Below are 20,811 nucleotides of genomic sequence, written 5' to 3' on the forward strand. Positions count from 1 at the left end.
CAAGAAGATGGTGGCTTTCCCAGCTTGCAAGCAAATTGGAACCTCCCATGCAAACCAGCACTGATCTGGTACTCGTTCTCCTTTGGACAGGAGGAAGAGCCTTGGGTTAGGGCCAGGTGCAGTCATGCAGAACTGGGGTCCAGTTCCTACAGCATGCAGGAAGGCCATTCCCTAAGAAGCAAGCACAGCACTGGGCTGAGGCAGAAAGGCAGCATCTCCTTCCCTCAGTGTAAGAAAGCCTCCTACCTCTTCCACGCCAGCAAGGGCACAGAACTCCCCATATCCAGGGTAAAGCCCCCAAAGGGGACAAAAAGCCACCTGCAATGCTATGCTCACTCTGGTCTCCAGAAACAGAGCAAAAGCAGCCTATGCAAAGCGGAGGCTCCCCTTCAAAGCATGCTCTCATCAGCACTGCCCTTAGGGTACCACTTTTCCAGCAAACCCACTGCCTGACATCTTGTTTCTGCTGGGCAGTTAGGAGTTGGTGGGAGGCAGGAATTTGCTTGTCCCTGCCAGAAGCAGACTTTCCCACACACTTGTTCCCTGTGGCCCTAAAAAGGGATTGCAGGACACACTGATCTTTCCATCCTCTCTAGCAGAGAAAACACATCCCTGCTGCTGAAACTCTCCAACCCTAAATATCAGACCTTAGGAAAGGAGACAGCTATCTCTACACCCCACATAATATATTATGCAGTCTGTGACTTCACCCATACATCTCAAGCACCTGATGTTGGGAATAAATCTTGGAAATAAACACAAAGGTAGTTTCCACCACCAGGAGTTTAGTTTGCAGAAAACTGGCAAAGCAGACAAGAAAGGAAGCATCATCTGTAGATGTTGGTGCATTGCAGCACTGCTGGTGGGAAAAAGGAGGGCAATGGGCCAGGGCAGAGTTTTCTAGCAATTCACTTGAGATTGAAGATAATCCGTGACAAAATAGATAGGTTTAGCAAGAAGATGGTTGTTTTTCCCCTCACTTTTCCATAATCCCAAGGGATGCTTGAGGTACAACACAATGTTTGTACACAGCATCACAGTCCTTGCTCCTTTAGATAAGATCTGGGGTTTTACCCAAGCTCAGACATGCCTAGAAGTGGCCAGACATCCAAAGAGGCCGTTGGGATGGCCATATACCTTCAGTTTATATAGATGCTCAGCTCATATATCCATCCAACAAATCAAAGACCCCAAAAAACTTCACAGCACTTTGTTGAACTCCTTGTCTGTGTCCTAGCAGATGCTGACAGAACAAAAGAGCTAGACTCTTGTCTCTACGACAAAGTGTGCCCATCCATATCTCCAGAAGGCAGACCCAACTCCATGGAGAAGTACCAGAGCTCTTTTAGCAGGGCTAGCTCACCGTCTTGAATTTCAAGAACTATAAGCTGGCAGTAGAACAAATTCATAAAAACTAATGGGCCTGAAAGAGACTGTATTTGTCCTGCAGTCCCTTGGCAAGGGCAAAACTAAACCTGGAGAGAGACCTAGTCACAGACTTTCATCTCTCTTGCAGTTACAATAGCAGCATCAGTTCAAAAATCCCCCTGTGGAGTCATGAGGTTTTAGATGCTTCAGCATTTCTATTTCTAACACCACACATGCTTGTGAAATCCAAATTACTTAAGCATTTTAGGTACCTAAATACTCATCTAAATCATCTCTATGGGAAGGCTAGATTTAGGGAGGGGCTGGCTTTTTTGTTTTTCTCATCTGGATCCTTCTGGATTCCTGTTTCTCTCTGCACCTACAAAACTGAACTCATTTTTTGTTTCAAAAAACTTGGAGACTGGTATGAAGACAAAACCTGGAGCTTGAAGCAGGGCCAAACAACAGAAGATTCACACCAAATTGCAGGAGTTGATAGCATCAGCTAAGGTCTTTGGAAAATACCCTATGTTTGTATTACATACAATATTATTCCAGGTCTCCCCTTCCCTTCATAGGTACCTTCCTCAGCCTTGTATATCAGCTTGAGCCTCTCCTTTGAAGGAAATCCTGATCTCATTACAGCTTGATAGAAATAAGCTATTTCACAGCTGGACACCAAACAGCAAAGCTCCTGGCTGAAAGACATGGCTGGGCTTTGGGTGCAAAGGCCATTACATCAATAAATTCCGAGGGAAGTATGAACTCTGTGTACACCAGAACTTACTGCATTTGGAGACTGGCTGTACTTTCATTGAAACAGCAATTTTAGGATCCTCTCCATCAAGCAAGATAGTTAGCCACACGATATGGTTGTAGATAAAGCCTGTCAGCAGGAGAGCAGAAGTTTCCTAAAGACATCAGCTGAATCTGCTATTTTAACAAGGGCTCTAAATGTCACCACATTGCTTGTGCTATGGTCCCTGAAAGGATTAATATCTTGCCATGTTTGGTAAACTTTACAAGGACTGCAGGAAGCCGAGGGACGGGAGACCGCCTAGCACCGAGTGGATCTCATCAGTGCTAATTAGCTGAAACAAAACAGCAGAGACCCAGGTAATAAGAGCTCTTCATGATATTAAGGTGAGTGGTGGCTGCAGGAGACAGGACATTCCAATCTCTGCCTCCTGGAGGCAGCCACATGGGAAGCCGATGTTGAGCCAGAAGCTCAGCACTTAGTGAAAGAAAGAACTGCTCAGAAAGGCTTGCATGATAGCCTTCTCCTGGCATAGGATGAACAAACCAAAAAAGGGACAGTCAAAGCATGCTCAAGGGCTGTCTCCCTGTCACTCACACAGCTTCTCACACATACACTATCTGCAGTGCTGCTGCCAGGGGTGGAAGCATGAAGAAGCACTGGCTTGGCCACCAGTTCAAGTCTCCTCTGTCCATAACTACATCACCACTGACAGTGAACATTCACTCTCAGAAATACCTTCATGTATATACATGATAGAAACCACTGCACCAGTTGCCCAAAAGAACTGGGGCAACACCAAGGCTTAGATAAGCCTGATGGGCTGCAAGAACAGGGTTCTGTCAATCAGAGCCCTCTGGGACCCCTTCACCCTGACCCCCTGCCAGTCTGCCATGCCAGCAGACAGCATCAGGCTGCAGGTCCCAGGGCAGGCAGCTGGGACTCCTCCTGGCACAGTGCTTCGGAGTATCCAGCTGCCTGTGGCTCTCCCAAACGTACCACCAACAGGCAGTGCTCTCCCACGGCCTGTCTCCTTCAGGTTTTTTAGTGTGAACAGATCAGAGACAAGCAGCAAAAGGAGTCGTGCATTTGATGACAGGAAGACACGGCAGAGCACAGCAGCTATGCACAGGAGGAAGAGCCACAGGGCACTGAGGCAGGCAGATGTTGTGCTGCTGCTATCAGCTGTCTGGCAGTGGGATGCAGAGCCTCTGGAAATGCCTGTCAGCCTGAGCCAAATAGGAACACATGGACCCAGGGATTCAAAGGACACTCGATATGAGAAAAGGGATGCTCTAACTGCCCCAAAGCAGTGGTACTGAGATGAGGTTGCATGAGCCTACAGAGGGAAGCCCTGAGGTTGGTGGGACTGCAGTGTGGGTCACTGCTTCCACTCAGCCCCACACCTCACCCTTCAATTCCAGGAAATTTGAAAGAGCAAGTTTTAAGTCTTCTCCCTCCTACAACAGCTGGAAACAGAACTAAATGATCCTATATTAGCTTGGTCAAAAACCTAGCAAGGATCTAGGGTAGTCATTTCCTTCATACGCCCCCTAGTCCCAGGTCCTTGGCTATTACGGGGACTAAATAGCATTAAGATGACTTCAAAAAAAAAAGCTGATAGCTTGAGCGAGAATCCTGGCTCTGAGCTGTCCCCAGTTCTGATACACTTCATCTACAGTGCTGACTTGGATCCCAGCTGTTAGGAGCCAGCTGCAGCATCTGAGCACCAAATTTCTCAGGATTTACCAGAGCAAGCTTTATTTTGTTTCAACTGATTGCATAGAATGGGAAAGGATAACAGAATTAGCAGGATCCATTCTGCTTTTCCCAACCTGCCCCCATTAAGGATGAAAGCTCCTCTTGTCTGGGAGCCACTGCACACAACACCCTCTTGATTTGTAATTAGTGGAATAGGAATGCTCAGTCAGCTGGGAAATCTGCCTGAGTAAATGACATCCTCAAGTGTTTTCTAATCCAAGGCATGCAGCCTCTCACTTTGCTGCTAATGGGCTGCAGTGGGGAGTACCAAAATTTCTGCTGTGGACCCACAGGCATCCAGGAACACCTCTTTAGCTAATTCTCTCCAGGATTCATGCCAGCAGCCCCAGTCTGTCACCTGGGAGAACCTGCTAGGTCCTGCCAAGAGATCGTGTCAGTAATTAAACCACCTCAGTCTCAGCTCTTACTACCCCAAGGCATCATGAGCGTACACAGTTTAAAGAAAAATCTTTGTCAAGGAATATGGGAGCTACAGAAAACCTGGGGACAGGTTCAAGGATGGCCTGTAGTGCTATTAGCATGGACAGGACTTTAGATTTGGAAGAACAGAGGTTATGAATCAAGACAGAAGCTGTACAGCACCTGGAAAAATCACACACCAGAATATTAACTAAAATAACCTTCTGCCTCATCTCTTTTAAATTCAGATGCACAGGGGAATCCATCAAGGTAATTTATGGTGTGTAGCTGCTGATATGCCAATCAAAGGAAGCCCAGAGTAACAAGTGTGCTAAGAGACCTCATTGATCGTTATCTCCACAAACACAGGCTTAATTCCCTCAATCCTAGTTAATCAGGCTACTTTGTTACATTTCTTGTACAAATGGGTAAGTGATCAGTGGGAAGCATTAGACATTAGATACACAGCCCCCAGATAACTTCAGTCGTCTGGAGGCAGGATGTGGAGGTGGTGTTTAGGAGGAAGCCTGAAAGGTCTCCACCCAAAGGTTTTCAATAGGACATCCTTTCATAAGCAGAAATTTCTTCACATATGAAACGCCAAGATTTTGATGAAAACCTAATAATTTGCAGATGTGGAGATTATTAGAAAGGCAGGAAAGAAAGCTTCGCTAAATTCTAAGAGCCCACAATCAACTTACATAGAAGGAGCAGGTTCACATTTTTCCAGAAGCCCAACAGATCTTGCTCAGTGGATTGCAGATCTGAAGATGCCAGAAGCTGCAGTGGGAACAGTAATCACTACAGCAGCTTTTCTCCACCTGCTGTTTAGCAGTACAAGCAAAGGCCTCCTTGTCTAGGTCCAATATCCTTTTGTTCTCTACTTGAAAAGAAAGCAATTCTGACCAAATTGGTAGGGACTTCCTCACAAGGAAAGATGAGCTATTGCATCACTATAAGCTGTAACGTAACAGCACACTGAGAACTGGGAAATATTGAGAGGAAGTAATGCACAAATCATGACTAGATCTAGCCTTATGAAATATCATAATTACTGATCTGGAAGAGGAAATTAGCAGCACATTAAATCTGATGAGGATCTGAAAGGAGTTGCCCGTAACAGACTAGGAAAGGCTTCAAGAAAAAAATAACCAGGTGACAAGAAAGTAGAACAACCCATCAGCAAAGGAAAAGACACTTAGGGGAGGCTGGAGAGGAGGCAGGTTCAACCTGACTTCACTCTAATAGTCTCCAGAAGCCCCTTGCTCATCTTCACCTTCTTCCCAAAGCCTAAGCAGCTCCCTGTCAGAAAGAGCTTGCACACACCCCTGTAGTAACATAGGCCTCCCAAGATAGTGTGTTTTTTTAGCATCAGCACGATCAGGAGGGAATGATGGAAGCACTGTCCAAAATAAGATGGGAAACCGCTGTCCACTTTGACTAAATTGCCCTTTTAGAAAGCCGTGAAAGTTAATGCTACCTTCCTACCTTCTTTTGCATTCCTCTCCCACTTCTTGCTCATATGCATGCTCCATAGCTCTGACGCTGAGCGAGCCCAACCATCTATCCACAGGAAAAGTAATCCCATGGTATTGAAGTCCATATCTGTCTTGCACATCCTTATTGGTGATGGAGCATTGGCCAATATCTGTATTAGCAGAAGTGAAAAGGTGAAGGACAAACACTTCCCATGTTGCTGCAAAGAAGTGGACTCCACTCATCCCCCAAGCAACATTCCTGAGTCCCCTATAAAAAACAAAGGCTTAAGCACATCCTGAACATGCCTAATTTCAGATTAAAGGGAACAAGAGGGAGGTCAAGTAGGCCAACAGCTCTACCCATGAGGTCAGGGATGGGGAGCTAGGAACAACTGTGACAAGAATACATAGAAAAAAATGCTTGGCAGAAGACATAAGACCCTAGTCTGTAAAAAGCAGCCAGGGCATGAAGGGAAGAGATCAGATTCCATGAACTGCTGTGGCCACAAGTGCCTGATGCCAACAGTCTGTGAAGTCTCTCCAGAAACAATACCCACAAAGGTGCAGAGTCAAGCACTCAATTAGCAGTGCCAGAATTCAGAGCAGCCCTGCTGCCCTCATACAGACATAATTAAACTGTCCATAATTTGCTGCTCTTATGTAATCCTATTTACTTCACTACCGGACCTCCAGCTCTTTCAGCCAGATGCATCTATCCCAGACTGAATTAGCACAATGAAGTACAGCAGTTCCTGTTTACATGGAACTGTTATTTAATACAGATAATGAGGTATAAATAGCAGGTAGCCATAAAGCTGCAGAAAAGATAGTAGATGTTCATCTAGTGAAGGGACATTAGAGGAACAGGTTCTGCCTTTGCCCATTGTAGATTACTAGGGGAGCCACTCAAATACAGTTACCGTGCTCTTTGGTCTCCAGAGGCATAAGATCTCCTGGGTCTGCCTTACAGTCACTACCGTAAGTCAGGAGAAGCTTCACTGCAGAGAACCTTAAGTATTCCAAAGTCATGACCCTACGTATCTTCTGTTTGACAGCCAAAAGCATTCACTTTTTTTTTTTTTCGCTCTAAGTTTTGCATGTCAGTTTTCAAATGTAAAAAAAATAACCTGACTTCTAGTTGTAGCAGTGTGAAATTAAGTTCAGTACCATGTGTGATGCAACAGGGATGAGTACTACTGCTCAGCACTTGAACAGGCAAAGAAGCAGATCTTATAACAGGGGAAAGAAGAGACTTAACCACACTGAGCACAAGTACTGGGAATCCTTAGCGAGGCAGAGGTGCTTCAGAGAAAACCTATGGGGAGGTCAGGTAATTGGCCTATATTGATATATATGCACACCGTAGGGTGGGGGTAAGGTAAAAAGAAAGTTGTTTCAACTCCCAAACATTAGGACTCACTCCCTGAACTTCTCAGTAACATCAGCATGCAAAGTATAAAAGGGTTGCTAAAAAGAAGGTTAAAAATGAAGTTAAGAAAAAGGAAAAGTTGGGCCAGAAAGACTATTTCCTATATTCAGGTGCTCCTAATCCCTTGTAAGGACATTGAGAAAGGATTGGAAGGGCAAGACATTCTGCAAAGGAGCAATGTAGCTGAGGAGTCACTGCCAGGAACCAAACAGACTTCACTGCACATCAGCTGCAATGGGCTTCAGCACTGCCCTGCTAGCAAGAACCAGAGTTAAAAGGATGTGTTGCTGGCAGCTTCTTCACACTACACTAGATTCTGTGGGATCTTCTATCCTTTTAAAAAACTGACATCTCAGTGGCTTTAGAAATATAAAATGAAAGTTTCCAAAAAAACATTTTTGTTTAATGCCTTACATTTCTAGTTTAAGCTGTCTCCCAGAGCTACAACAGCAGTAAAACATTTTTCAGAGGAAACAATTTTCTTCCTTTTCATCATTCTGTCTCCACCTGAGCCACAAGGAAGTCAGAATATTTTCTGAGTAACTACTGCCTTAGCCCCTTTCCCCACTCTCACTTTACCAAAAGTAATGTGGTGTTTCCCATCACTGAGAAAGTTGAAAGGCCTGATCAGACCGCCAATGAGAATAAATAAATAAATCAGAATAAAAAAATTTTTATCAGGTGAAAAGAGATGAGAAAATTCAAAGAAAGCAACCTATTTCTCATCAAGAAGCCACTCACTTAAAACATCTTCAGCTCTTTATCTAAGGCATTCTCCTAAAGAAGAGGGTTTAGTACTTGCTGCTAAAAATACTTTTAACCTGGGCCAATATCAATTAAATCTGTAAAACCTTGTAAAACGAAGCCTTATGATGTACAGAGACAGTAAATCTGTCTTCACCACCTCACAGGAACTCAGAGCCCCAGGAACCAGGCAGTACTACACACTGACGGCTACACTGCAAAGAACAGCTCCAGCCCTTGTCCTGGCCAGGAGGACAGGGCTAAAGAGCAACACCAACTGCACAAGGTGTTTCACAGAGGGGTTAAACACCAATAAAAGCTACCAAGAGATTGTGAGAGTATAGCCTGTATGAGAACAGCCTTCCTAACACAAAAAGGGAAGGAAAGACAACTGGAGTGGCTTTGGGGTGTGCTGATCATGGCTTTTTTCCAAGCAGGACTGCCATCCTTTGGAAGTGACTGGCACCAGAGTGCCTTGTTTCAGGAGACCTAGAGAGAAGCATCCACGAGAAGGTTACTGAGGGATTCCCTCAGCTATTGAGGCACTGAGATACTTGGCAAGATGCTCTCTGGAAACCGCAGATACAGACGCTGTGCAAGCTCCCTCTGGGGCTTTTAAGTAGTGTCTGACTCAAATGGAAATCAATGCAAGGCTGGAGTCAACTACTCTGGAGAGGAAAAGCTCTATCCAGAGCCAAGCACAGGACAACCTCTGTGTACCATCTTGGGCTAAGAAGCAGTGTCCCAGGGCCCCTGATGGCTTGTGGGGAGGGAGCAGCACACCAAAGGGAACCCAGAGGGGCTGCTCCATATTTCCCTTCACCACAGCACTGAGTTTTCCCCCTGTTTACCTGCCTTCTGCTCTCTTCCTTGCTTCACTTAGGCTCTACCCACAGCCTTTCACCCCTATTCTTAGGGACTGGTCTGTGTCCTGGTCCGAGTAGCCCATGATCAGAAAGACATAGTGTCATCTGCAAGGAAGCAGCAGACCTCCTCCTGGATATCACAGCACAGGCTGACAGGGTTTGGGAAGTTTGTTTTGCTTGAAAAACAGCCTCTTCCCCCCAGTTCCTTGAGAAGGCTGGAGAGGGGAAGTTGTAGTCATGCAAGGAAAGCCCCCTAAATTACAGCTGTATCAGGAGCCACTGCAGTAACAGCCTCAATGAGCCAGCCAGGCTACTGCCCCGCTGGGGAAGGACATTACCATGAAGCCAGTTCCTAACACGGGACAGAAGCGCTAGACCGTGTCACTTCCCGCACGAGCAGAACGCCTCCTGCAGATAGCACCAACCCTTTAAACAAGCACAGAGACCAGGACAAGGGGCATCACCGGTACCAATAGCACCCGCCCGCGGGCCTGCATATGGAAGGAGCCCAGAGGGACACGGGATAACAGCGGAGGAGCTCAGCAAACAGCCGGGCTCCCCGCAGCAGGCTCTGCCAGCAACCGTCTGGCGGCCCCCACCGGGCAAAGCTCCCCCGCACCCGGGCCGGGCGGGCAGCGGCGTCCCCGCCGGGCAGGGCGCAGGGGGCGCGGTGCTGCCCGCCCCGCCCCGACCCCTTCGGGCTCCGCCGCCGTTCCGCGGCTTCTGCTGCCCCCTGCCAGCCACCGCGGGGAAGTGCGCGGCTGCGGCGGGGCCGGGGAGAACCGGTGCTCTCCGGACACTTTAGGGGGAACAGCCAGCCCTATGCCAGAACAGACTCCCAAAGCAGCATCCAGCAGGAAGACCTTCGTCCCTCCCCATCCGCCCCGCAAGAGAACCCGCTCAAAGAACCACCATATCAGCCAGGCCACAAAACACCCATCCAGTGCTAAGAGTAAGGCACTTGTTTAACAGAAACCTTGACAGGTCCCCTGGTGATAGCAGGTTACCAGATGAGCACCAAAGAACAAAAGCAGCAGGGATGTGGGTGTACAAAGGCACAGTTCGTTTTATTTTTATTTATGCATATTTATTCCTGCAGTGAAGTGACCAAAGAACAAGCAGACAGGTTGTTCCCTGGAAGTCATTGCCTAACAGGGATGAGATTTGTTTGAGAACTGCTTGCTCTCCAGAATCCAGCAAAGCCCCAGTTCTCCAGTTAAACAGACAGTCCAACTTCTCTCTAAGACTACCTCCCCACACACACCCCTCTCTTTTTACATAGCTCCTCTGGCAGCTCTTTATACACGCTTCCCAGAATATCTTGGCACCAGCCACTTGCTCCAAAGCGAAGAAAAACTGTAGAACAATAATAGCATCACCTGCAGACACGTGCCACAGCCATTCAGGTCAGACAGTGCATTTCTGGTAACTGGAAACATCTCTGGGAGACCTCTGCTTTCCTGGATTAAATTCCATTTTAAAGCGAAGCTTATTCAAACATTTACATGCCAGTGATGCATGCAAGTGTCCCTCTATCAGTAAAATGACCATAAGATGCTATTTTTGTATCCAGGGTTTTTAAAGCTGATCTTGATCAGCTAACTGGTAGCTTGTTAGCATTTTTCAGGGACAGTCAGTGTTTAACTTACAAGCTCCACTAACCTAGACAGGGCAGACCTCAGCCTGTAAATCAGCCCAGTAGCAAAAATGCTAAAGCCATCAGAACTGCTGATCGCCCCCCCAGCCCAGCACATGGGTAGTTCCCCCATCCCACTCTGGCCCTAACCTTTGTCTGTGCCCACCATAAGCCACAGAGGCCCTCTCTAAAAGCCTGCTTCTTCTGTGCTTATTACCAGGACCTCTCCAGAGTTTGTATAAGACCATTGGTTTTGCTTTTTTTTTTTTCATATTAGGACTTTAATTACTACTCACAACTTGCAGGTAAAACCACTGGGTTCAATCCCTCATTTGAAGAACCTTAGTTTGATGTCCAAGAGGAAGATCAGTTTTTAAGAACTACTCAGAAAATGGCATAACAGAGCATCTATTTCTTCAGCAGATCTGCTTCCCTGCATTTGTTTGAAGTCTGACCTGATTATTCTTGCAATTGTATTTTTAATGCTCATCAGGTATCCTTTGAGAAATGGATAGTCACTTTTTTTTTAGATCATACATATGCAATCAGACAAACAATACATAGCTCACCTGCTCTCCACAGCCAAAACCACATCCTTAACAATTAGCTATTACTTTCTTTGGAGCAGTCAGATCGGACAGGGGATCACTTTCTGATCTGCCTTGGGCACACACACCAGAAGTGCCATCTGTCTTCATTGTAGGGAAGAATGCTATACTCATACTGAAATAAGCCAAAGGAAGTTGTCTCCCTGCCGCTATGTTTGCCCTATTCATATTAGGTCATACAGTGCTTTCCTGTTTCCCTTTTCCCTAAGTAAGGTCCTCGCATTTGTACAAGACCACCTAGATGATTAAATTGGTCCAGCTCCTTCATTCTTTTATTCTTGTTCCATACTGCCTGTTAACCACTGCCTGGACATGGCACAGGGATGGTTAGGATCTCTTGGCACTTTGCAGGGGTAACTTTGCCACTGGTGTGCCAGTGAAAGGAGAGAAAGTGTAACTGAGCAGAAGCAGCAGCATTAGACACCAAGTGCTGAACTGGTGAGGTGATACTTACACGTGCTGGGTCACACATCCTCCCCATCAGGCAGTATAACCTTAGCACTGGGAAAGTGAAGCAGAGGGCCTGTAAGATCTGTTGAGGATGCAGCTGCTTACACTCTGCCAGACCAGCCCACAAAGGGAGCCTGAGACATCAACTCCAGCCCATGAGCACACCCCAAGCTCTTCTGATCTGAGGCTTGTCAATTTTCACAGTTCCAGGGCATGAGATTGAAAGGCACCTCCTTGTGGTTGGGAAATACCACCTCACTCAGATGTCACATCAGCTCAGTCCCCAGTGACCCAAGGCCAAGTCTGCACTTCTCTCAGCCTTGCCATTGAGCAGCTGTCAGATTGATGTCCCATCTCAGTTCTTCCCTCAGCACTCACAGCGCCTCTATCATTGCTGTCAAGCCTCCCAACAAGGCTGGGAGCAGGGACAATAAGCCCAGGGATGCAGGGGAGCTCCACACACACCTCAGCAGCTAGAGCCACAATAACTTATGCCTGAAGGGGATTTAAGGCAAAAAGTTTGAGATGTTGTAAAGTGCTGCCATAAGCAGAAACCACAGACACAGGCAGCCTCTGCACCTCATAAATCATCAGGAGGGGGCAGAGATCTGGCCACCATTTCAGTTAATTACAACTGTTAATCATATTTTCATTAACCTGAAATGAAATTGCCAGCCTTCCCTGCTTCCCACCCCGCCATTTCCACCCCATGCCCCAAATCCCATTTCTCAGATAGCAATTCCTTGTCAGCCAGGACACATGCTGTTGTTTGCAACATGTATCTGGGCAGCATCCCATTTACCAGGGCTTCTAGACCTTGCTACTTTGCCTCCTCCGCACCTGCATTCACACCCCTTCCGAGGCCTCAGTACACACACACTGCCTTTGTGGTATAGATGGCATGTTTATTCCCTACTCGCTCCTTTTGCCCTGCTCCAACAAGCTCTAAAAGACTCTGCTCACAGCCACTGCCACTCCAACATAGCTTAGTGTGGAAAGCATATGAAGTCCATGCTTTTTTTTGGCTGTCAGACTTCCTAATATATTAAACATGTTGCTATAAGAGAATGCCTGTCTTCCTCCCTTTTTTTGTTTTAGGGGACTGATGCTACAGGCTTGCTCCTATAAAGGACTGATCTGACCATACACACCTGTACACCAAGCTGCTCATCCCAGATATCCCACAGGACTGAGAGAGGCAGGAGGCATGTGAAAGTCTTGGCCCTCTCCACACCCCAGGTCTGCTCATAATTCCCTGTCAGCTTCTACTTCTGCTCTCTCCATGAGAAGGGGGTGTTGATTAACGTCAAATGAAGACTTGAGACACTACATCTTCCCCCCAGTGTACAGAGAAGTAACTAGTATATTTGAGAACCCCTTTGCCTATGCTGTTAGAGCAGTGTACCTGAGGGGATAGCTCACCTCTGGGGTGAGGTAGATTCAGCATCCCCCTGCCTTCACTTCTTGCCTTTTCCTGCTCTGGGCCTGGAACAAACCCTCCTGCAAGCCAAGGCATCACACCCCTCTTCTTGCCCTTCTGCTCTCAGAAAAGCAGCCCTTGAGCAGAGCCAGACACTCCTCAGAGGAGCAGCACTGTCTCCAGCCCTGCTATGCTGGGAGCACCATGTCAGCTGAGCAGCACTTAGTGCAGGAGAGGGAGGCAACTGCATAAGTAAGAGCTTGCTGCTCTGCTTGCTTCTTTGCTCTTTGTTTGCACAAGGTCACTCCCAAAGTGAACTAGGTGGGTTGAGAGGAGATCAACTGCTTGGCTGAAGCCAAGGGGCAGGACAGCACTTCCTCAGAGTGCTGCCAGATTTCTTATCCAGGGATGTCACACCTCTTCCTCCTCAGTTTCTTAGTCTCTCCACCCACTCTTCAAGTCCAAGAGTGAACTCAACTTTTTGCTGTTACATTACCTGCAGGGCTGAAAGGAGGTCAGAAAGCCAGTGAGGGAGGGGAGGAGAGCTTGGTTGTAAGCCAGGACTAGAGGCTCCAAGTTCCACAGCTGCTTTGTTATCTCCCTCTCCCCCACTCCAGGAGCATCAGATGTGCTAAGCAGCCTGTGAAGGTGTTAATGGAGAATGTATCACCTCTGTCACAGCTGCAGTGCAACAGGGCACCCAGCACAGAAATGAGGTATAAAGAGTGTACTTACTCTCAGTGTGAAAACTGCTGGGTTAAATATAACGGAGGATTGCTGGCTCCAGCAAGCAGAGCTGATCTCTTCATTTGATGGCAGAGTGGTTACTTTGCCAAACATAGCCCTCAGTCCCCACGGAGCTGGCAATTTCTCCTGTGTCAAATGTATATATACTTTACCAGGTATGATAGAGGTGCATAAATTGCCTTCATTATATATATTTCCATGGAAAGTGTCACAACATCTCAGACAAGCCCAGCTTTTTTGTTCACTACAGTTTGATTGGTCTGAGTAACAGCGGTTCCTGCAGAGGCAGGTGGATTGCAAAGAAGGACTAAGAAACCTTTTACACCTGCCTGGCAGCCTTGCACTGAACTTGCCATGAAAACCCCTTCAGACAAGGGTCAGGAATTTAGGGAAAATTGTAGAAGGTCTGTGTTCACCTCAGTGTCCTGTTGAACAGCAAATCAAATTCTTTAGCTGAAAAGAAACAGATTTTGGTCTTTGTTAGTGTGCTCAGTTGAGTAGGAGGGAGGGAAGAAAGCAGAAGTTAGTCTGTTAAAGGAAAGCCTTTTCTGACCCTATTTCCCAGTCTTCTTAGTCTACATGGCTCTCCAGCTCCACAAAATCAGTTCCATGTCCCAGAAGTGCTACATGAGCTCCTGCCCTCATCTCCCAGAGGCACCCTAGAAATATGCAAGGTTCTTAATAGCAGAAACCACAAATCCCATCAATACTCAAGTTCTTCCATCTTAATGCCCTACCATAAACAAGCTATCTGACCTAGGCACATTGGTAATATACAGCAAAAGTGGGTTTTGTTTTGATTCTCTAGTGAGATAAACCCCCTATTCTTCAAGTTGATAGAGCCTGTACCTCCTCCAGGCAACTGCCAGGGCCTCTATCCCTCAGCCACACACAGCACAACTTTGCTGCAGACAAACAGTGCCTGGGGAAGGTGTCTCCTATGACCCTACTGATCCAAGACCCTTATCTTAGGATAAGAGAACACCCAGCTGTTTAACTGGAGAGGCTTTTGTCCAATTTGCACTGCTGGCAAAGCATAATTAGGTCAGAACACACCTAACCAGTGCAACAACCAGTGCTTTCAGTTTCATGACTTTGGCTTAAATCTTCAATCTGTCTGGACAGTTTAAGTTAATGATTCAAAGGAAGACACCAGGCATGCAACACCCCAACTTTCCCTCACACAGAACAGACAGTACAAGACAATTTGAAGCTGTATTTTAGGTGACCTTTCAAAACTAAAAGCTGGCACAAGACATGAAGGGAAGTACATTGCCTCACAAATATAACCACTGCATTCAAGCAGAGGCAACACAGCAGCAGACAAGCCTTGAGTGCACATATATTTATTAATAACATACAGAGGATATGCTCTAGTGTTCACAGAGCAAGCCCAGTGCTTGGTTCAGAAAAGCTTTAGCAGCAGCAGCTGTGCAGTGACACAGAGCCCAAGGACCCGGGGAGATTTGCTGCACCCCAGCAGGCAGAGCTGCCCTGCTAACAGACAGGACAGTTTCCTGCAGCCTTATTTCACAGCCCTGAGAGGCTCTGGCTGCACAGAACCAGCCCAGGTAGGGCAAGGACACCGCAAAGAGGCCCCAGGATTGCTGTAGGTCAGGGCCTGCTTCTGTGGCAGCCTTGACAGTTAGCACCTGCCTTCTGGTTAGAGCTTTAGCTACAGATTTCCTCAGCCCCTTTATGCTTACCTGACCCATCATGCCCCAGACAGTCAGAGTGAGGATAAGCTGCATTTGTAATATCCCATCACTCTGACAGCACAGACTACTTGGCATTCACCCTAGGTCTCCCACAGGATCATTTGTAATCCCTTGGACTTCAAGTCCAACACAGGACATCCTTATCAGCTACCACTGAGGAGAGCTTAAGTGCCAAATAAACACTCCATGAGTTACAGACCTGCTCTCCCAGCTAAGCTGCTCCCACACCTTGCACCTGTGCTAGACCACAGGTACTCACCATCATGTAAAGCTAAGTTTCAAATTCAGAGCCCTCTAAATTTAGCAGTGAACTTAGTTTGTTCCTCTAGTTCCCCACAGAGAAACAATACTTGCTTGCCTCATTTCTGAAGTCAAAACTAGCCTTCATAGTTTGAAATTAGACAAGGAAAAAAAAAGCCAGCATTTTTAATGGCAAGGATAATTAAGTGTTGCATTCACTGCAACTGCATTCCCTATTTACCTGATTGCATGAGTTTGTGTTTATGAGAGGTCTGCAAATCTAAACTGTCCTTGCCAAACATACTCTACCTTCATCCACATGAAGTTATTGGTCTCAGCTGATGAGTGTTAATCTGAAATTTAAGGACCCACTAAATAGAACTTATCCAATCACCTCTGGCCTCAAGCTCCAAGAGCTCAAGCCTTGCACTCTTATCAAGAGTTGAGCTGCTAAGCAATTCCTTTTACCAGACTAACTACCAACAACATAGGAAGACACTCACCTTAAAAGTGCATTAATATTTACTAACTGAAGGCAAACTGCATAACAGCTCTTATCCATGCTGCTTATCTGTGCCAGGTTTAAGAGCAGCCCAATAAAGGCACAGCAGCAAGACTTTCCGTAGAGATACATTACATCTGACCCAGGGATGTGCCAAGAGAGCTTGTTTTAAGTGAGGATCTTTGGGAAAGCAAGGAGATTCATTGCCTTAAATGCATGGTATAAAACTGGGTTAGACAGGACTGTTCTCCCTAAGGAGCTGGCTCTGCCAGTCACCTGGGGGAAGTATCTTTTAGATATAACTCAATAATTCTCAGTTACCCACTGCATTTTTAAAATCACAGCCCTCTACTAACCCAGCTTCCCTCCTTGGCCAGGAGCACCAGCTTGGCAGATGGCACCCTCAGACCCATGTTTTTTCCTAGGGTGAGTGGGGGCACACCACAAGAAAAGGCTACTGCCCTCCTTGCTCCCCTGCCACAGCCCACACCTCCACAGCAGCTACAGCTTCAGTATCCCCTTGCTTTGCAATATGTCAAACTAATCCAGGTCACTCTCCATAGAAACCCCAAGGAACAGCTGCTAGCACATCCCAGCCTGTTTTCAAGGAAAGGCCACATACAGGGTTTGCCAGCTTTCTTATATCCATGATAATTTCCTCTTCATTTTAGTACCTAGCATCATGACACAAAGCAACACAGCCTGTAGCTGGAACACCATGCTCAAATTTTCAGCTGCATCTCAGACAGACTCACTGCCAGGAGAACTGAAAAAGCAAGATGCATATTAGCCCTGTTTCTTCAGGCTGAAAGTAGTGCTTTGAAGACACAAAGGGGAAGGTTTCAACTCACCTGAAGCATTTTGCTAAAAATAGCTTCCCTAACCCCATCAGATACTTAGGTTAGACTGTTGGAGAATTTTAAAAGAAAGGCTATACATACAGCTTCCTTCCCTCACCTCACCGAATTCCTGATCAGCAGCTGCTGTGCATACACAACACCATAGCAATTCTGCCTTTAGGGCTCAGTCAAAATTTAGGTTTAGCTCAGACATAATACATCTGCTATGGGGCACTAATAGCTCAGGTCCCCTCAGCACTTTGCAGGGGAACCACAAAGCTTGATTCACTGCAGAAGGAAGAAGTCTAAAATGAAAAGCAGAAGCAAGGAACAGCACCTAGCTAGAGCAAAGGCTAAAACCAGGCTCTGCAGTGCAGACACCTGCCTCTGAGGATATGTAGCTGCACTGCTGACACAGGGTCCCTCAATCCAGGTCTAGGTGTACTCCTCCTTATTCCACAGGCCCACCACAAAGAAACTAAATCCAGCCTGACACCTCCCACAAAAACAAAAAAATAACATAGTACCACCATACAATCAAGTAAGATCTCCAATTGTGGTCAGCAGGTGATTGACTGCAGATTTACTGCAGTCTGTGGGGTGGATCCAGGGGCTCCCTACAGTACCACAGGTGGGCATGCCGCTGGGGGCTTACACCTCCCTGTGGCTGGAGAGGAGATGGATGCTGGCAGCCAGGGCTGCTGCTCCCAGGATCACATTTGTTCCTGCTTGGACTGGGAGAGCCCCAGGTGAACACAGCACTTTTCTAAGATGACCAATGCTTAGAATAATTCATTAACAAACACCCCACCTGGAGAGCAGAGCCTTCCTCTCCTATGTCCTGTTTTTGCAACAAGATATTTTTGCAAGAGGGTTTTTTCACTAGGCTTTAAAGTCATCTTGTCTGCTCCAGATCACCAGTGAGAGATGATGTTTGTGCTAATGCTCAGCTACATATCCCAGGGCAAAGGCCAGGGAGAAATACTGCAGGAGAGTGGAGAGGGAGGGAGAGGAATTCCCTGAGCAGAAATTATTTTGAGCAGAGAAAGCTGCAGAGCAGTGTGGAGTGAGGCAGAAGAAATGCAGGAGAGGGAGGTGGCTGTGCTGGGGGAGATGGAAAAGAACAGAAGAGGGGAAGCTCACAGGGCTCCTCCAGAGAGGAGGGGTGGGTAGGATACTGCTCACAGGGGCTCTGTAGAGGCTCCCTGTCAGGAGCAGGCTGGGCTTAGCCGTGCTTTCCCCTGCAAGGGGATTCCCTCTGCCACCTACTATTGGTCCTGGCGCAGTGACAAGCTGCTGGAGTGGATTTCTTTCCCTGCATACATGGTGGAGGTATAGAAAAACAGCAGCCTCCCTCCTCCCATGCAGAGGAGCGGGATTCCCTCCCCTGCCAGGAGGGATACTCCATGCTAGGGCTGGGCACTCACAGAAATCCAGGGGACATGTCCTCAAGAAAAACACTGAGGGTTGTGCTCACAGCCTGTCTGCAGGATGCAGGGGGAAGGGTCCTGTGCCAGCAGGCTGCTAGGAAAGGGATTCAGAAGCTCAGTCCCTGGTGACAGCCAACATCTCAGCCTGCTGACACTGAGATGGTCCCCACCTCACAGCCATGCTGGGATCCTGCCTGTCCATGCTGAAGACAACACCCAGACATCAACTGGCCTCACAAAGCTATCGAGCATGCAGAAGTGGCAAGCAAAGCTGCCCAGGAGATGTAAGACCCATGCTTCATGCTTTGCACAGACCAGTCCTTAGGGCTTCCCACATTTGTGAAAAGAGGCTATGATCTTCCATCTACATATTCAAAATAGTGCCCCATCATAACAGAGTGCAAGATTTTTACAGCCTAAAACCCTACCTTAAGTTCAAGCTGCATCTTAACAGCTAACCACTGATTTTCTCTGTCATAGACTTCCTGAGTGACCTCAGGACACTCCTCTTCTAGCTTCTGTTTTTGAAGGAAAGATCTTCATGTATTACCTTAAGGTTTGCTTAGGAGCAGGCCCCTGCTCTGCCCAGCCCCACTGCAGGCTCTGTTCAACTATGAAGCATTGCAAGAAAAAGTGCAGTGAAGGGGACTCAACAAATGTCTCCTTCCCAGGAGGACACTGGGTACCTGTCTTTCTTTGGGGATAGGAGCTACAGAAGAGTCCTCAGAGGGCTGCTCCAACCAAGCACCAAGGAAGCAGCAAGAGCAGAAGAGGGGCAAGCCAGAAACCAAGTGACCACAGTGCAAGCAGAACCCTCACCAGTCAGGGTGCAGCCCCACCATACCTGAACAGGGTGAGCAAAGTTCTACACAAGGCAGTAACTCAGGCTCAGGATATCCAGCCAGAGACGAGGTTGCGAAGTGCACCTGAAGGCCCTCTGAAAGACAGATCCAAAAGCAGCTACAGCATGGCCCAAAAGAAGGAGGAGGTACAGGAGCCTGAGCTTAAATGGAGCCCTGGCCATGGGTGGGTGTGAATGGGTGGTGGACGTCCCAGATGGGGCTTGTTAGGGCACTCAGGACTCTGTCACAGCTGCCACGTTGAAGCTAAACTCTCCAGAGGCAGCTGTGTCCTGACAGCTGTGCATTTTTCACTGTCACAGATGACTTTTCCTCTTGTCACTTCTTGCTTTATGCTGTTGTGGTTCAGGAAAAAGCAGCACACATGGAGCTGGTGTAAAGTGAAGGCCTTGCAGAGCTGTTGCAGAAAGCTGGGTGGTGCTCACAGGCTGGGAGGGAAACCTCACCAAGCCCTTGCAAGAGACCCAAAATGCAACCTGCACCAACCTGTGGACCCAGCTAGGAGAAACCAGAGCTAGGTCAAAACATCCCTTTGAAATACCTGGACAAAAAGCAGCCAAATATTTAGCCTGGCACCAGGAACTATGTAAAACTACCCCAAGTTATGTGCTTGAGGGTAATGCGTGCCTGCCTGCTGCAGGTGCACGTGCAAATTTCTTGGGGTCAGTAGAAAGTCACAAGCAGCATGGAAGCAGGGACACTTTCAGTTGCCATTTGTGCCAAAGGTCCTGGTGTCCTCACCAGCATTTCAGAGATGCTGTGTGGAAGCAGTGAAGGTTTTGGCCATGCAGATAGACCTGGGTTTATACTGCCTCTACTTCTTCACTCTTCTGTTTCTTGGGGAAAACCCTGCGTGATTTCTAAGTGAACAAGTATTACCTAAAGCTTGAAAAACCCAGCATCTTGAACCATTTTTTTAAAATGTAATGTAGGGTCCACACTGTAATGGGGAAAGGAAACCAGTCCAGGGTGGTGGTGAGATTCGTGGGATGCCATAGCCCAAACAGAGCCTGGGACTTATATTTGCACCCCAGATCCCTGTTCACCACTCGACTTTGCCTCCTCAGGGAGGGTTGCTGGGAAGAGAACAGGGGGATATCAGGAAGAAAGTGGTGCAACCCTCTTTCCCCTCTCCCCGACAGCTTGGGCACAGATTATGCTGTTTTTCTCCCACCACAATAACATCGTTATTCAACTTGGCAGCACAAGGTGGAGTGAGTGAGTGAGAGAGGGAGAGTGTGTGCGGCTGTGTGTATTTTTTTAATCTCCCAAACATTTCCCAGTTCTGCCGATTGTGAACTCCTGCCTGGCCATCCCCGCTGCAGCATCCCACGTTGCCATGCCGACAGGGGCTGACATCCCCGGGTAGCAAAGGGAATGCTCCGCTTTGCTGGGGGCTGCAGGATGGGAGGGATGTGCATGTGCCTGACTGGTGCTGACCCCTAACCAGGGCATTTTGGGGTTATTTTTCCCCAGATATCCCAGCGCTGGGCAATGTTTTACTCCTCATCAGCCCCTTTAAGGTGTCTTCAGCAGCG

The 20,811-nt window shown here is 47.4% G+C and overlaps 1 protein-coding gene across 3 annotated transcripts in view; it reads right to left on the reverse strand.

Moving 5' to 3' along the window:
- The window catches only part of LOC311444157 (gamma-aminobutyric acid receptor subunit alpha-3-like), a 91,856-nt gene extending 72,433 nt beyond the window's left edge, over positions 1 to 19,423 (reverse strand). Inside the window, exons 1-2 of one of the 3 annotated variants that reach the window (XM_084535110.1) lie at positions 19,258 to 19,392; positions 17,795 to 17,967 (exon numbers count right to left, since the gene is read on the reverse strand). The gene's annotated coding sequence lies outside the window, so the exon portion shown is untranslated. Of the gene's footprint in view, positions 1 to 17,794; positions 17,968 to 19,257 lie in introns of all 3 variants that reach the window. The other 2 variants (XM_084535111.1, XM_084535108.1) reach the window with 2 other exon arrangements.
- Between the last annotated feature and the right edge of the window lie 1,388 nt (positions 19,424 to 20,811).

This window comes from Aythya ferina (assembly GCF_964211825.1).
Source record: "Aythya ferina genome assembly, chromosome: 13".
NCBI lineage: Eukaryota > Metazoa > Chordata > Aves > Anseriformes > Anatidae > Aythya > Aythya ferina.